Source organism: Antechinus flavipes, chromosome 2 (genome assembly GCF_016432865.1).
Source record: "Antechinus flavipes isolate AdamAnt ecotype Samford, QLD, Australia chromosome 2, AdamAnt_v2, whole genome shotgun sequence".
Lineage (NCBI taxonomy): Eukaryota > Metazoa > Chordata > Mammalia > Dasyuromorphia > Dasyuridae > Antechinus > Antechinus flavipes.
The window spans coordinates 19,890,892-19,909,843 of record NC_067399.1 but is presented as its reverse complement, the minus strand read 5'-3'; positions in this window follow the sequence as shown (position 1 = coordinate 19,909,843).

Here is an 18,952-nt window from a genome sequence, read left to right as displayed (position 1 = left end):
CAGCATCAGTGATGGGACAGAAGGAATCAAGAGGCAGCCACTGTGAGGGAAGAAGGTCCCTCTCACACCCTGCCCAGCAATAGACAGCAGCGGGACTGGCAGAGAAGAACTTTCCGAAATTCAGAATCAGGGAGTCCTGGCTTCTGAGCCCATCACAGGCAGCCATCACTTGGTGGCCCTGGCCAAGTTATTTAATTTCTCCGAGCCTCAGTTTTTTTATGCTATGAGAGAAGAGACATTTTATCAGAGCCTTGGAGGGCAAATCATTGACTTTAAGGAAAAAATGGCAGTGAAGGTATTAGAGAGGGTGAACAGTGGGAGCAAAGGTTCAAAAGCAGGGAATTATTCACCAGTCACTGACTATAAACCAGACACTGGGCTGGGTGACCTATCTACAGCATCAGCCCCAAATAGAAGGGGCTGCAAAACTCTGCCGAAGAAGCCCTGGGGGCCAAGGGATGACCTGGAAATTATATTAACTCTATCTGTGTTTTATCATAGTTTTATTTCTTTTGTTAAGTATTTCCCAATTATATTTTCATTTGATTCAGCTATCTAGGAATGCCTTCAGCAGAGTGTTTGATACTTCCCATAAGACATCTGGGAAATCTATTCCTTTTCATTCCCCTTCTCACTCTATGTCCTCCTCCTTTTTCTCTTCCTCTTCTCCTTTTCCTCTTCCTCCTTTTCCTTTTCCTGTTGCTACTGTTACTATTAGTGCTACTACTGATGCTATTACTACTACTACTATTACTTCTACTGCTACTATTACTAATGCTACTACTACTACTATTACTGCTGCTATTGTTATTATTACTGTTACTGCTATGACTACTGCTGCTGCTGTTGCTGCTGCTGCTGCTACTACAACTATTACTATTATTCCTACTGCTACCATTACTACTGCTGCTACTGTTATTACTACTACTATTACTGCTATTGATACTGAGGCTATTACTGCTGCAACTGTTAACTATTACTGCTACTGCTATGACTACTACTGCTGCTATTGCTACTGCTATTACTATTACTACTACTAAAGCTATTACTGCTACTATTACTATTACTATTATTGAGGCGACTGCTGCTGCGGCTACTATTATTACTGCTACTACTACTACTACTACTATTACCAAATCTCACTCCCACTACTATTACCACTAATATAAGTGTGTAGATGTCTGTTTCTTTCTCTTTCTCTCCCTCCCATCACAAGACATAACAAAATGTAAGGCATAGATAGAAAGACATCTACAAATATCTTTAGACTTAGATTAATACTCTTTCTGTAGGTCTGTCTATCTGTCCCACCTGTCTATCTGTCTGTCTCTCTCTCTACACACACTCCTATCTTCTTTCCTCTGTTTCTCCTTCCTTTCTTTCTCCTCTTTCAATCATCTATCTATATCTCCATAAATTTACATATCTATCCATCTCTGTCTCTCCCTGCTTATTTTTTGGGACTACACCTGTATTTTGACTAGTACAAGGAAGTCCTGGGGAGTAAGATCTTTTGCCAGTATAGATGGGTAATTACTGTGCAACTTACAGACTTGGAGAGTTGCTCAGAGAATTAAGTGTTTAAGTTATTTGTCTCAAGTATACAGTCAATATGTGTCAGAGATGAAACTTGAACTCTGGTCCTCCTAACTGTAAGTTAGCTCTCAGCTTATATTTGTTTCCAAGTTTTTCCAAGTGAATAAAGGTAGGGTTCAAAGATGAAATTTACTGGAGGCACCGAGAAGATCAGTAGAGCAGAAGTCAAGGGGGCCTTTGATTGCTTTGTTCTCCTCTACGGTTCTGCTTTGGAGGGACTGAGATTCCTAAGTATATGAGAAAAAAAGGCAAGTTTTGAAAGGTTCTATCAAGCTTGAAGGAATCCCAGTTTAATCCTGGAGGCTGATTATTTTGTTTATTCCTTAAGAACCACTTTGTTATATTCAGTCCTTTCACACTCTGACCCAATTTGGAGTTTTCTTGGCAAAGATAATGGAGAGGTTAGCCATTTTTTCTCCATTTTACAGATAAGGAAACTGAGGCAAACAGGGTTAAGTGACTTGTTCAGATAGTGTTTGAGATCACATTTAAACTTAGATTTTCCTGACTCAAAGACTCTATCCACTAAACCACCTAGTTGTCCTGCTTAGCTAAAAACAGAAAGCCTCTTCCTTAGAGGAATGGCAACATCAGAGGAATGGTGACAGCACTTGGTGATAGTGTGGCTGCCACTTGCATCTGTGGAGGGAGCATCCATCCGGATGAATGAATGACTCTTTGGAGTATTGAAGGCATTGCTAGTGAGGGCTGAGAGCAGACTTCATGACTTATCTGCTAGGACACACCTAGCACATGATGAAAGCCAAAATCAAAAGTTCCCAACCGTTTTTTGAGGCCAGATTCTCTTTTTCCAGGACTTGGTTGGTCAGGGCTCTTTGACTTTTTCCTTCTTGTCCCTTCTAAGTTGAGGTTCTAGAGTTGGAAGTTTTCCAACTTCCCCCAAGGAATATATTTTTCCTATCCTTCCTGCCAATCAGAAAGAGAAAAGGAAAGGAAACAAAACAAAACAAAAACGAAGCAGACTAGAATGCCCACCCAGATTGAAGGCACATCCTCCCCAATGTTGTGTCTGCAGATTGGCTCCAGCTGCCCCTCCCCTTTCCTCCCCCCTCATTTTATACTCAGGCTCTTTCCTTCTCCTATCACTTCTTACAGCCAATTTCCTCAAATCATCTCTGGCTCCTGCTTCCATCTCTGCTTTCTCACCCTCCAGTTGGGATCTGGCCCAACCCTCCAGTTGGGATCTGGCCCGCTTACTAGACCACTTTGTCCGATGCCCACCTCCTCTCAGCTCTGCTTAGCCCTCAAGGCTAGAGTCCCTTGTCCTCCTCCTGTAAACATCCAGGACTGAGAAAGGAGATGGAGTTGCTTGAATCTTCATCCAAAGTCCTGTTAAAATCTGCATCTCTCTCCCTTCCTCCATCACCCACTCTCGAAATAGTTTTTAAGTCTCTAGTCTCTCCTTTTTTCATTTTTCCACTTTCATTTTCAATAGAAAAATGGGTCCATTCTTGGTAGGATCAAAGATTTAAATCTGGAAGAGTTCTTAGATTCTATTTGACTCACTTTGCAGAAATTATTTTCTCAATGGTACATCTAGAAAGTGGCAAAATTGGGTCCTCGGGATCTAAATGGAGGCCTCTTTCCCCCATGTTCCTCCCTTTTAAACAAGTACAGAATGTCAGAGCTTTAAGGGCTATCCTGGGTCACCCAGTCAAGCTCCTTCCTGCACAACAATCCCCACTGAATGTCCCTGCCAATGGTCATAGAGCCAGTGCTGAAGACCTCCAATGAGAGGATGCTCACTGCCTCCAGGAACAGACCATTGTATGACTGCTCCAAGTGCCATCATGTTTTTCCAGACAATGAACCAAACTGGACCCTTGTCTTTGCAATTTCTACCTTTGATTCTGCCTCGGGAGCCTTTTGCAGCCAGGCAGAGTTTATACCTTCTTCCCTAGACAATCTTCCTAATACTTAAAACCAGCCATGTGCTATTGGTGCCATGGATAAAGCACATAGATAAAGCCTGGGATAGGATGATTTGAGTTCAAATCCAGTCTCAGATACTAGCTGGGTGACCTTGGCCCTGTTTGCCTCAGTTTCCTCACCTGTAAAATGGGGATAATAATAGTATCTACCTCCCAGGATTGTTGTAAGGATCAAATGGGATAATATTTATAAAGTGCTTGGCATGTAGGTTTAATAAATGTTAGTTATTATTATATCTCTCCTGGGGTAAACATCTCTACTTCCTTCAAACAAGCCTCATATGTCATGATCTAGAAACCTCCACTATCCTTGTACCTTTTTCTGGACTCCTTCCAGATCATTAATACTCTTTCAAAATGTGATTAATGCAACATAACTAATGTGAAAGTATATTCAATATAATTGTACAATGGATTAACTATATCAGATTGTCTGTTGTCTTGGGAGAAGGGAGGGAAAGGAGGGGAAAAATTGGAATTCAACATCTTATAAAAATGAATGTTGAAAACTGTGTAATTGGAAAAAATAAGATATATTAAGTAAGAGGGAAAATTAAATATGCATTGACTATAAGGTATCCACTCCCCCATGGTTGACTATCTAGCTACAAGAATATTAATTATTAAAATTAATTTAGTTATAACCAATTATAAAAACTGGTGGAATGGGGAAAATTGTACAAAAATATTTATAGCAATTCTTCTTGTGGTGGCAAAGAATTGGAAATTGAAGGGTTGCCCTTCAATTGGGGAATGGTTGAATAAGTTGTGATATATGTTTGGGATAGAATACTATTGTATTATCAGAAAAAACAATTAGGCTGCTCTAAAAAATACCTCCAAAGACTTACATGAACATATGCAAAGTGAAGTGAACAGAACCAGGAGAACTTGATACATTGTAGCAGCTATATAGTATGATGATCAAGGGTGAATTACTTAGCTATTCTCAGCAATACAAGACAATTCCAAAGCATTCTTGATGAAAAATGCTGTTTAACTCCAGAGAAAAATTGGATGAAGTCTGAATGCAGATTGAAGCATACTATTTTTCCATTTTTAAAAATTTCTTTTGTCTTTTTTTTTTTTTTTGGTCTGCTTTTCTTTCACAACATGACTAATATGGAAATATGTTTTGCATGATTGAGCATGTATAACCTATATCAAATTGCTTACTATTTGAAGAAGGAAGAAGGAAAGGAGAGAGTTGAGAACGCAAAAAAAAAAATTTTTTTAAATGAATGTTTAAATTGTTTTTACATATAATCGGGGAAAATTAAATATTATTTTTAAAAAAGAATAGATAAAATAGGAAGATGCCATATGTGAGATAATAATAATACCATTTTTGAAGCACTATAGAAACTAATCCCCACATCCCTACACAGAATTGTTCTGAATTGTACTATTTTCACCTATCTTATCTTTACCTACCTTTTCATTGAAGCATCAGGGTCCTATCAACTTCCTCAAAGAATTTCTTGATTACTTCATCAATCAATACCATTGTGTGTAGGCTGAAATTATTTTCATGCACTTCTTTCTTTTTTGTTTGCAAAAGGTTTTCATGAGTACCATAATGTATATTGATTATGTGTTCCATGAAACAATGATCTTAACCTCAAGTGGCCAACTCCTGCCTCAGGTAGATTTAGGAGCTCTCCTTCTATCTAACTGCAACTTTCTTCTTCTAGTATCATTATTATCAAGAATGTCACAACTGATATTATTAAGGTCCTCTGGGGATACATCCCTTGGTTGCTCATTGGACAAGGACCTCTCATTTAGAATATTAAAGGTCAAATCCAAGTTCACTGATAAAATATTCTTTTAAAAAATTTCCCCAGTTACACATAAATAAATGTTTTTATGGTTATACATGTATATATATATTTACATCTTTCCTTATGAATCATGTTGAGAGAGAAAAAATCAGAACAAAAGGGAAAAACCACAAGAGGAAAGGTTAATATATCATGTGTTGATTTCCAGTCAGTCTCCATAGTTCTATCTTTGGATGCAGATAGCATTTTCCATGCAGAGTTCATTGGGATTGTCTTGGATCATTGAACCGCTGAGAAGAATCAAGTCTGTGATAATTGATTTTTACACAATCTTGCTGTTACTTTGTACAATGTTCTGCTTGTTTTATTCAGCATCAATTCATGTAACTCTTTCCAGGCCTTTCTAAAAATAAGCTTGCTCATCATTTTTTATAGAACAATAATATTCCATTACTTTCATATACCATAACTTATTCAGCCATTCCCCAATAGAGAGGCAGCTACTCATTTTCCAATTCTTTGCTACCACAAAAAGAGCTGGGATAAACATTTTTACACATATGGGTCCTTTTCTCTCTTTTATGATTTCTTTGGGAAACAGACTCAGTAGTGGAACACTGAATTCAAAGGGCATTTTTTTTTTAATAGCTCTTTGGACATAGTTCCAAATTGATCTCCAGAATAGTTAGATCAGTTCACAATTCCATCAACAATGCATTAGTGTCCCAATTTCCCCACATCCCCTCTAATTTTTATCATTATCTTTTCTTATCATCCTAGCCAATCTAAGAAATATAAGGTGATACCTCAGAGCTGTCTTAATTTGCAAGAAATATGGATTATTATTATCAAGACCAGGCTAGAATTGGAGTCTTTATCAGAAACATGGGCTGTAAGAATTTCCCCTCATCTTTGTGTTTCCCTTCTAATTTTGGCTGTGTTGATTTTGTTTGTGCAAAACCTTTTTAATTTAATGTAATCAAAGTTATCCATTTTGCATTGTATAATGTTCTCTAGTTGTTGGCCATAAATTCCTCCCTTCTCCAAAAATCTGAAAGGTAAATTATCCCTTGCTCTCTTAATTTGTTTATGGTATCATTCTTTATGCCTGAATCATGAACTCATTTTGACTCTATTTTGGTAGGGGCATGAGATGTAGGTCTGTGCCAAATTTCTAACATTATTTTCCAGTTTTTTGAGTAATCTTTGTGAAAGAGTGAGTTCTTATCCTAGAAGCTGGAGATTTTGCATTTCTCAAAGTCATTAATTACTGTGTCAAGTGTATCTAATCTATTTCATTTACCCTCCCCACCCCTCACTTTATTTCTTAGCTAGTACCATATATTTTTGATAATTGCTGCTTTAGAATAGAGTTTTAGATCTGGTACTGTTAGGCCATCGTCCTTTGTATTTTTTTTCTCATTAATTCGCTTAATACTCTTGATTTTTGTTCTTTGATGGAATATTCTTGCCAAGCTTTGCCCCCTTTCCAGCAGCTTTAGTGGATTGGAAGGGGGTTCCAAAAAACTGAAAACCATTGGGTTACTTTTCCTCATTCTAGGGGTTGCCTTGGTCAAAAATGATTCTACCAGCAGGTGGCTAGTCTGCCAGTGAGGTCCCTGTCAGTAATTAGCTAGGTTAGGTTCAGAAAATAGACTCAGCCCACTACTGGGTCATCCTTGAAGTCTTTCCAACTGAAAGATTCTGTCTAAGCTTGTGGGACACTGATATAGTTCTCAATAACCCAGGGGCACTTCAATGCCACAATAGGTCAGAAATGAGAGTCCAAATAGATTATCCAGGAGTTTCATAACCCTGTATCATGAATACCTTCTTTTAAAAAAAAAAATTGGTAGGCACAGAGAATAATGAGTACCAACTAGCATCATAAAGAATGACATCGACTGCATTTTAATAGGCAGGAAAAGACTTGTTACAATGTGGGAGTTATCTGAGTCAGCTATTTGTATATTGTCAGAGCTAAAATCAGGATTAATAGAAAAGAAAGACCAATGAAAAACAGAAAATGGTGTAAAGTTAAAATATTTAACCCTTAAACAAGTTATTGGAAATTTAAATGTGAGAAATGGACAACAGAAATGACATTGATACTAAGTAAATATGTTCAAAAGTTTAAATGAACTGCTACAACAAGGAGACCAAAAAAGCCAAGAAACTGCTTAATGAGCAAACATCTAACTACTTATTCACATGGAGAAAGAGATGGCTGCCCGAAAGCTGCAGATGGTGGCATAGTAGATAGAGCACTAGGTCTGGAGTCAGAAAAAACAAGTTTGAATTCAGACTCAGACACTTACTAATTGTATAACTCTGGGTAAGTCATTTAATCTCTGCCTCAGTTTCCTCAACTGTAAAATGAGGATAATCCTAATATTTATGTCTCTGACCTGTTGCAAAGAGCAGATGAGACAATATTTGTAAAAAGTGCTTAGCTAATGCCTGGCACACATAGTTTCCCCTCTTCCCAAAGCATTACTAAGTTAGAATATTAACTTGTCTGGAAAATATTATGGAGACGCAGATGATGGGTGATTATGAACAGCATCATTTTATGAAGCAGAGGGAAGCAGTGGAGGCTGAACCAGTCCAAAGAAATCTTGGCAAGCTCTCTGACCAAGCAAAGCCAACCTCAAGGATTAAAATGGAAGGAGGACTCCAAACAGAAGGAAAATAGGAAAGGTTGACAAAATCCATTCCAACAATGAGTTACACAATTCCAAATCGGTCAAGTATGAATAATAACTGATGGTTAAATAAGTTGTCCCAAAAGTCTTACCCAAGGTTTAAGTTTTATTCATTTAAAGAGGCTATTTTAAGTTTGAGAGAGATTAAGACTTTTGGGACAGCTTGTGTATTATGCTTTAAAGCACTCTATGTACATTGCCTCATTGAGCATCACAATAATTTTATGAAGTAAATAGTACAAGTAGTATTTCCCCCATTTTACAGGTAGGAAAACTGAGACAGACAGAGGTTAATTGACTTGACCAAGTCACATAGCTAGGAAGAGTCTGAGGTTGGATTTGAGTTCAGGTTTTCCTGATTCTGACTCTAGCTAGAGTACCACACTGTCTCTGAGAGACTTCTTTATAATCTGATGCAAAAAGGAAAGAAGCAGCACATCCCAGAGTATAGGCCACCATTTGGGGACCCACAATTCCTCCTAGAAATATGGATCCATAATTAAGGCTAAAATGTTAGCACCAACCACTTTAGTCTAGATGGAGCTATCCATGTGCTCTCCTCCCTTCTTTGAAACCTTCTTCATGATATATTCCTATGTTCTATTATTCTTATGAATAAAGCCTGAAAAAGGGCCTCTTGTTATAGAGAGTATGTAGTTTGTGAAGAAGAGAGACAAGAAGAAAGAAGTAACCTTAAAAATGTGGTAGAAGGAAGAGAAGAAGAAAGGCGATCTAGGATTAAGGGGGTAGTGGAGAAAGATACAGAGAGAGCGAAAGAGATAAGAGACAGAAAGACAAAGACAAAGAGACAAAGAGAGATAGAGACAGAGACAGACAGGAGAGAGACTAAGACAGACAAAATAAGAAGAGAAAAAGAGACACTGAGAAACAGAGAGATAGAGAAAAGAAATAGCGAGAGATAGAAAGACATAGAGCAGGCTTCAAACCCAGATGTAGAGCAGACTGATTAAAATGGTTAAATAAACATTTATTAAACATCTATTATGTGTCAGGTTCAGTGATAACTATTTCATAATTATTTATTTTTATCTTCACAACAACCTTGGGAGGTAGGTATTATTATTATCCCCATTTTACAGATGCAGAAACTGAGGTAAAGTGATTTGTCCATATCGCATGGTCAGTGAACATCTAAAGTTGCATTTGAACTCAAGTTTTCCTGAATCTCCATTAAGTATTCCACTTATGGCACCAGGGAAATGTCTTCAGGGATAAGGGTGGAGGGGGTAGAGGGAACTGGGTTCAAATTGTGTCTCTGGCATAGATTAATTGTATAATCCTGAATCATTTATCTAACTTTTCAGGGATCTAGGCAATTCTCTAAGTCTGTGAGGCTCGGAGAAGGGTCCCATTTGCTTTGGTAAAAAAAAAAAAAAAAGCGAGTTTCTTCACCAATGAAATCGTTGGTCTGATTATAAAATCTTCGAGTGGGTGAAGGGGATATCTGGATGGATGGAATCAAACAGACTCATCTATTGTTCCTGACATGTCCCATAGTCCCCCACTTCTGCATTTCTTCATCTTTTCCAAAACCAGGTACTCAACATTCAGTCTCATTTGATTCTTCTGTTTACATAGCAATCATTGTATATATTGTTTTTTGGATCCTAATGACATCACTTCATCAGTTCCTTCGCATGTGAATTCTGCCTGGTGGTCTAGCCTGATTGGTGCCAATAACCAGCCTATATAAATAACTATTGTTATTACCAAAAAGTTAATTATGTTGAAATGCAGATATCAATTTTTTTTAGGTTTATGATTAAGAATCCCCTAGTCAAGAGGAAATAACTACTTCATCCTGAAGGACTTTCAAGATGGAGTTACCAAAAGATTGACTGAATTCCTGATGTATACATGGAATAACTGATATACACACAATGAAAGTGGCCAGGATTATTCTTAGCAGCCAACAAGTTAATTTATGGGGCAGAATTCTCACAGGTAGCTCTCTGGCCAGGTCCGTTCAATTCAATTCAATATAATATAATTTTATTTTAATTCCATTCAATTCCTCAAGCATTTTGTTGGGAGTCTACTTACTATAAGCAAGAGATGGTTCTAAGCATGAGTGATAAGCAAAACTCTCAAGGGATCAGTGAATTAATCAACAAATGTTCACTGAAGGCTTATCACGGACCTATCATGCTGCTAGACGTGTGTACAAATATTAACAAAAATATAATCTCTGCTGTCTTTGCTCCATCGGGAGAAAACAGATGAAGAAATAAAAAGTAATTTGGGGAGTGGGAGATGTCAAAAAAGTATTCGCGTAAGAGGCAGTTTTGGGGTTAAGGCTTAAAGGGAGTTTGGGATTCTAGGTAAAAGAGATTGGGAGGGGGTTTGTACAAACCTGGGAGCTGGTTTGTACAAAGGTGTGGAGGTGGTAGGTGATGGAATAAGTATATAGAGGAAAAACCAAATGGGCCAATATGGCGGAAAACCTGACAAAGACTAATGGGAAACGATCATGGAAAAGTAACTTAGAGCCAAGTTGTGAAAGGGTTCATCCTGCCTGAAAATTATTCACAAAAGTACATATCCCGGGCTGCTGGTAAACCCTTTAGGACAGAATTGCGAACCTCCCAGAGTCCAGCCTGATTGACCATAAAGACAAGTATTCTGTCTCCTTCTCCTGACTAGACCAGGAATGGTGCCAGTGTCTGAAGGGGTGAGGTCCTGCCAAGAGCCTCCCTTCCCGTAGGGCATCACTGAACTGGGAGGCTATTTCCTTCCAAGCAGGATTGGAAGCAGCAGGGCCTTGCCCTGACAAGTTGGTCTAAATCAGTGGAAGAAAGCGTCAAGTACTCCACCTTCCTAGAGGAGCCTTTGGTAAGGTATGAACACACACAGACACTACAGTGGGGGAGGGAAGAGTCCTTACAACAGTTTTCTTCCCATCTGCATCCCCAAGGTACAAGAACAGCGCTCTGGGAAGGGTTACACTTTTTGGCCCTCCACAAAGCAAAAACCTGGGGCTCTTCACTAAGATGATTTGGAGAGCGGAGGGTCTCTGCCCAAGCTTACATACTTACTGTTGTTCCAAAGCTTTTGACTCCATATAAAGTGCTCTTTTTTGTCCATTCTGTTGTAATTTTTTCCTTATTCACTGATCTGTTTAAAAAAAAAAAAAACACAGAATGTGAATTTTGAATTTGACAAGCCCTCCCATAGTTAAATTTATTTTCAGACATACATACAATTAATTAAACTTGCTTCATGCTTCAATTCATTTCAGTGGATTAAATCTCTTAACTCATAAATCCCTTTGTCTCTATCAAGATTCTATTTCTTTACTATTTCCTTTCATTTTCTCTCTTATATAGTCATAATGTTGTTGCGGTCATAGGGGTTGATGGGAGGATAAACGAGATAATATTGGTATGATAAGTAATTTGCCAAGCTTAAAATGCTATCTAAATGTTGGTTGCCTTCATTAGCAGCATCACCACCACAGCCATCATCTTCATCATCTTCATCATTTTTATTATTACATTAAGATATCCCAATAAACTAAAGTATTTGTGATCTCATCCAAGTTGGGGATCCCTCCCATGATGCAGACTGGAATCCTTCCATATCACTCATCACATGTGAATCCCCTCCATGTTCTTCTTTAATCTCATTTATTACAGGAGGTTCAACTGATATGGTATGGAAATTTGGGGGATTCTCTTGACATTTTGAAGATTTTGGTGTAGTGCCAGAGTTGCCCTTTGACAGCTTCTCACTCTATGTGACTCTATATATATGGAAACCTATACATTAATGTACCACTGATGTATTAAACTATTCCTCTCTTATTGGATATTTAGATTGCTTCCTGGTTTTTGCAATTATCTATCATTCTGCTTTGAAAACCTTTGGACAGTTAATATATTCGGGGTATTATTTCTGATCAGATTTTCTTTCTTCTTTTGAAAAAGATTTTTTTATATCCCATGATGACTTATTTTCTGTGTTCTGGGACAGTGCTCTTTCCACTTCTTCCCATTCTACTTCCAAGCTTTGCCCACTGAATGGCTTCCTCCCTTAAATCAGATATTCCTTTGGTTGCCTCTGGACAGCCAAATTGAAAGGGGCACTACAGGGAGAAAAGAGAGAACTCGGGATGATATATGCAGAATGAGACAGACATTTCGGGATTATCCAGTGCTAGATCATTTGGAATTTGTTTTGCTTAGTTAAATATATCTATTACAAGGGTTTTGTTTTTCTTTTTTTCATTTGAGTGGGGATATGGTGATGAGATGCGATGAAAATCAATTCTTGTTAATTCAACAAAAATTTTCACTAAAAATAAAAGAAAGAGACTTTGATTCAGAATTCCTTGTTCAAATGTTAGCTCTACTATTTACTTTGTGATATTGATCAAGTTGCTGGATTGCTTCTTTCTGTTTCTTTATCCATAAGATGGGATAAAATTATTACTTCATATTAATTAATATTAATTGTTATAATATGGCAGGTAGGTAGTGGACAGAGTCCCAGGCCTGGAGTAAGAAAGACTCTTCTTGAGTTCAAATTTGTCCTCAGACACTAACTGTGTGACCCTGAATAAGTCACTTTACCTGGTTTACCCCAGTTTCCTCATCTGTAAAATGAACTGGAGAAGGAAATGGCAAACGATTCCAGTATCTTTGCCAAGAAAATGCCAGTGGAGATCACAAAAAGTTAGACATGACTGAAATGACTCAACAGCAACTAATTATTATAAATATTAACATATACAACCTACCTCATGGGATTATTGCAAAGAACGCATTTCATAAGCCTTACAGCATCATCCAAGTATATTATTATTGACTCATGGTTCTCCTTTTCTACTTGTGAGACCTCTGGGTCAAGCCTTTGACCCCATCCAGCTCATAATTATTAACAATGGATGTCTGCTAGGGCTCTGTCCTGAGCCTTCTTCTCTTCTCCCTCTCTATTATTTCACTGGGGTGCTCTCATCACCTCCCATGGATTCAATTATCTCTTCTAAGCAGGTGATTCTCAGATCTATTTATCTAGCCCTGGCCTGTAGTCTCACATTTCCAATTGGACTCACTGGACATTTTAAACCCTTAAACTTGACATGCCTGAAACAGAACTCATTGTCTTCCCCTCTTAATCCCTTCCTTCTTCCTAATTGTCCTGTTACTGTAGAAAGCATCATCATTTTCCCAATACACAGGCTCTCAATGTAGGAACTATCTGGACACCTCACTGTCTCTCATCCTCCGTATCCAATGCGGTGCTGGGCCTCTTGATTTCACCTTCTTTCCTCTAACACCGATCCCACTCTGGTACCACTCCCTTCTCTCCTCTGACATTGATCTACTCATTCTCTCATCCCTGGTCCATCACAGTAGCCCATTTGTAGGTCTCCCTGCTTCAAGTCTCTCCCATTCCAGTCCATTCTCCACCCTAATTGATCTTCCCTAATGCAAAACAATCCTCAAGGGTAGAGATTGATTTTGCCTTTCTATGTATCTCCAACTCTTAGCATAGTGATTCTAGCAAAGACTTATCTTTACTGAGCCTCAGTTTTTTCATATGTAAAATGGGGATAATAAAACCTATAAGTATTCAGGATGCTTCTGAAGTTCCATGAGATAATGTATGACTAAAGTATTTTGCAAGCTTTGGTGCTATAAAAATATGAGCTAATTTAATATTCCTCTTCCAGTGTATTCTTGTGTTGTCCCTGGTCTGAAATGTACTCTCTTTCACTCCTCTTTTTGCCTTTCCAAATACTATTCAGCATCAAAGGCACTCCTCTTCCACGAAGCCTTTCCTGACTACTCAGCCACAAAGCAATTTCTAATTCCTTTGGAGTCTACGGCACTTAGAATCTGGTGTGTGTGTGTGGGGGGGGGGGGGGGGGGGAGCATGTGATAATATATTGACATTGTATTAGATATATAGCATATATTATTACCTATGCAAATATATGAGTGAATATATGAAACAGGTATATGAATATATGTCTATATGGATATATATAATACATATCCACACACATGGATATATATAATTTATCTGTGATCCATTTGAGATTTTCTTGGTAAAGATACTGGAATGATTTGCCACTTCATTTTCCAGCTCATGTTACAGATGAGGAAACTGAGGTCAAGTGTCTTGCCCAGGGTCCCACAGCTACTAAGTATTTGAGGTTGGGTTTGAACTCAGGTTAGTAATTCTACCCACTGTGCACCTTCTCTCTGTCTCTGTTTCTTCCTCTGTCTCTGTCTCTCAGTCTCTGTCCTTTCTGTCTCTTTCTGTCTCTCTGTCTCTGTCTTTGTCACTATCTGTCTGTGTCTCTCTGTGTCTTTGTCTCTGTCTCTCTGTCTCTCAGTCTCTGTCTCTCTGCCTCTCTCTGTGTCTCTGTGTCTCTGTCTCTGTCTCTCTGTTTCTCTCTGTCTCTCTCTGTATCTCTCTGTATCTCTGTCTCTCTCTCTCTCTCTCTCTCTCTCTCTCTCTCTCTCTCTCTCTCTCTCTAGCCCACAGGATTCTCTTTAAAAATCCATCCTTCATAAAAGGAAGCCGCTTTCTGTCTTTCTCTTTCTCCCTCTCTTTCCCTCCGTTTTCAGTCGCTGTACTCCCTTTATTCCCCTCAGTTTCAGCCCAGTCCGCACAGCGGTCCGATGCGGGAGGCGGGGCTCACAGGGTGTGGGCGTGCCCTTATCTCTCCCCAACACGCCGGGTAGCTGTTCCCACCTCTCCCCGCCTCGTGACAGCTGCACCAAGAGATGCAGAGAGCCAGATACGCAGATGCCCAGCTGTGGGGGGACTCCAGCTGATGAGCTCGAGCAGCTGCGCCTGCGGGGCCGAGATACTGCCCCCTCTGCCAGGCGGCCCGGAGCCCGAGCGTCCCTAAGCTTAGGAGGCTGCCCCAGGCTCCGACCCCCGCGGGCTCTCCCCGCGGAGTTTTCACTTTCAGAATCACCTTCCTGCCTCTGGGGCAGGGACAGGTTAGATCCCTGGTCTCTCTCCCAACCACGACGTTAAAATGTATCCAGCGCAAACATTTGGGGGGTCTTGTTTGTTTTTTAGGGTTTTTGGTTTGCTGTCAGATCTGTGATCTCACCAGAGTAGGGAACCTGCTTTCTTACTCTTACTCTTTACTCTTACTCTTTCTTACTTTCTTACTCTTCCGTCTTCCCAATGTTATAGTTACAAAGCTGCCTGGGGCGCCAAGTTGCCAATCAATCAATAAGCATTTATTAAGCTCCTGTGCCAGGACTTCTTGCATCCCCGCTTCATTTAAATCCCACTGACCCCAGGGTCAAAACATCACCCAAGAAATCATCGGTGCTCTTTGAAAAGGAGCAACAAAGAACAGCTTAGGTGCCATACACTGTGCAGAGCACTAGACACAGAAAGAAATGATAATAATTCATTATTATCAATTAATTAATAATGATAATTATTTAATAATAATAAAGTAATGATTATGCATTATAATGATAAAAACATTCCTGTATATAGATATCTATGTATATGTATACAAACACACACACACACACACACACACACTTAATTGAAGTCTTCTTTGGGGGAAAAGGAGAAAATAATAAAGTAAAAAGTGGACAGCAGTGAACAAAAGAAAACCACAAGGAAGCAAAGTAAAGTTAAGCAGATTTGAAAACAATGTGCACTTGACTATTATACATGTTTTTTTGAAATGGAAATTTGTTGTTTTGTATTGAATTCTCTCTTAGGATCTGCTGTGTACATATCAATATTTATTTGTTGTTTTGTTTTTTTTTTCTTTTCTCATTTTGAATTAAGTGTAAAATAAAAATGTATCCCCCAATACCTGCTCGCAGGAAGAGCACATTCGAATGAGGAAACAATACTCTAATAACTATGTGTCTACAAGATAGATGCAGATGGAAGGGTGGTTATTTGGGGGGAAACTCTGACATGAGATGGTTGGAGCAGGGGGAAGCCACCTGGAGCAGGTAAGACATGAATTGATTCTAGAAGGAAGCCAGGGAATGCAGGAGGCAGAGGTGAACCATGGTCCCAAAGTGCTAATAAGTGTCAGAAGTGGGATGTGAGTTTGTCTTTCTGACAAGGCTGCCTCTATTCATTACCACCAAAGCCACATCTATGAAGTTCCTGATGAAGAGACATGGGTTGTATTACCAGCTCTGCCACTAACAGGAGGTGCAACCTGGGTCAAGGAACATATCTCCTCTCTGGGCCTCTTTATCACAGTCTCTCATAACCTGGGGGGACTTCAGAGGTTGCCTAATGCAGCCTATGCTTAAAAAGAAAATTCAGACTGGTGCAGCTTGAAGGTCTCTTGCAGCTTGATCATCCCTTTCCTAGGAATCTGAGATGTCATTTTAATATGATCTAGTCTGGAAGAGACCTGAGAGTTCATCTGGTTCTCATATTTCTCATTTTACAGATGAGGAAAGTGAGGCTCAAAGAATGTAACACTTAAGGTTCCACAGATAGTACATAGTGAAGTCAAAATTCAAACCCAGTGCCAAGATTCTATGGCCAATCAATCGATTAATCATAAACATTATTAAATGCCTATTTTGTGCTAGATACTGTATTAATCACTGGGTCTACAAGATTATGAACATTAAATATTATTTACATCTCTCAATGTCTTTTTTCCTTTATTTGTTTTAAAATTAATTTTCTTGTGAACAAAAAGTAACCCTCCCTTCTACATCCTAGAATTGAAGTAAGAAAAAAAAAGAAAAATATGCATAGTCAAGTAAAATATATTCATACATGTATGTTTGCATGTATATGTACATATGATATATATGTATATAATGTATACATGTAATACATAATATATTATGTATGTATACATAATATATAAATATTGAAAGAGGTTGACATAGATCCAGAGATATATTAATACCACTCTGTCTCTGTTCTCCCCTTTTTCTTCTTCCCCCTCGAATATATGTATATATATGCATATGTATATATATGTACATCCATCTGGGTACATGTAAGTGTATCTTATTCAAACAAATCTTTCCAGGTTTCATTGAAGCTGTTCCATTCATCATATCTTACTGCAAGAGTCCTCAAACTATGGCCCACAGGCCAGATGCAGCAGCTGAGGACGTTTATCCCCCTCACCCAGGGCTATGAAGTTTCTTTATTTAAAGGCCCACAAAACAATTTTACTATAGTCCGGCCCTCCAACAGTCTGAGGGACAGTGAACTGGCCCCTTATTTAAAACGTTTGAGGACCCCTGTCTTACTACATAATAATTTCATTATATTCATATACTATAATTTGTTCAGCCATTCCACAAATTAAGGGGAACCCACCTACTAATAGTAATAATAATTAACATTATTATAAAGAGCTTTAAGGTTTACAAAGAACTCTGCAAATCCTATCTCAGGTGATCCTCACAATATCTTTGAGAGGTAAGTGCCATTGCTCTACACTAAAGCCAGAGGTTTTATTAGTATCTAAGACTGGACTCTTCCTGACTCCAGGTCCAGTGCTGAAATAAGGTGCATTTGGAGTGTTTTGGACACAGGGAAGTGTTTTTCCTTTTCCTTTTATGTCTTTGGAGTTATAGGCCTAGTACTGGAATTGCTGGGTCAGAGAGTTTGCACAGTGAAATGATTTTTGGGGCAGGTTCCAAATTGTTTTTCGAAATAGGTGCACCTGTTCATGGCTCCATCTTCCCATCTCCTTTCACACATGTGCAAATACTTCGATGTCTTTGTAAACAGAACACACAGATGACTCTGAGCTCACCCTTTTTTATATAACAGTATTCCATGGCCAAGACAGCTAGGTGGCACAGTGGATAAGAGCACTGGGCCTGGACTCAGGAAGCCTCATTTTCTTGAGTTCAAATCCAGCCTCAGATATTTACTTGCCGTATGACCATAAGGAAGTCACTTAATCCAGTTTGCCTCAGTTTTCTCATCTATAAAATGAGCTAGAGAAGGAAATGGCAAACCACTCTAGTATCTCTGCCAAGAAAATCCCAAATGTGGTCATAAGGAATTGGATACGACTGAAAAACAACTCAACAATAGCAATAAATGTCATGGTCAGCTTCCAGATTACAACATAGCCCATATACTTGCCATTTTATATGCCTCTAGTCTCCCTTCCTAAGACCGAATCACAGAATCTTTGAGGTGGAAGACATCCAAGAGGTGACTTGGTCCGTACTGGTTGGATTTTACCTACCATATTATGAGAATCAAAACTGCAGAAGATCTGACCCAAAGGGATCCCAGAAGCCACTGCTTCAACCAGGAGGAGCCCCCACCACAGCTCACTGGATGAAAGCTTGTCCTGCCTCTATTTGAAGACAACCCAGGGGTGGCCTAGCCCACAACTCAAAGTGTTAGAAAGGCCTTCTTGTTTAACCTATAATGGATTACTTCTGTATAAGGGGAAGAAATGGGGAGAAGGGGTGAAGGAAGGGAGAAAAATTGAAAGGGTGAATATTGAAAACTATTTTTGCATACTTAAAAAAATAATAGCTTTTTAATTTTCAAAATACATGCAATGCTAGTTTTCAACATTCACCTTTACAAAACTTTGGGTTTTGCCAAAAAACAAACAAACAAAAAAACACTTTATTTCCTTCCCTTCCCCCACCTCCTTCCCTAGACATCAAATAATCCAATAAAGGTTAAACATGTGCAATTCTTTTACACACTTATCATGCTGCACAAGAAAAAGCAGATCAAAAAGGGGGGGGGGGGGAGAATGAGGAAGAAAAAACATTAAGCAAGCAAACAACAACCAAAAAAACTGAAAATACTATATTGTGTTCCATATTCAGTCCCCAAAATCCTCTCTCTGCATGCACATGGTTCTTTCTTTCACAAGTCTCTTGGAACTGGTCTGAATCACCTCATCATTGAAAAGAACCCTGTCCATCAG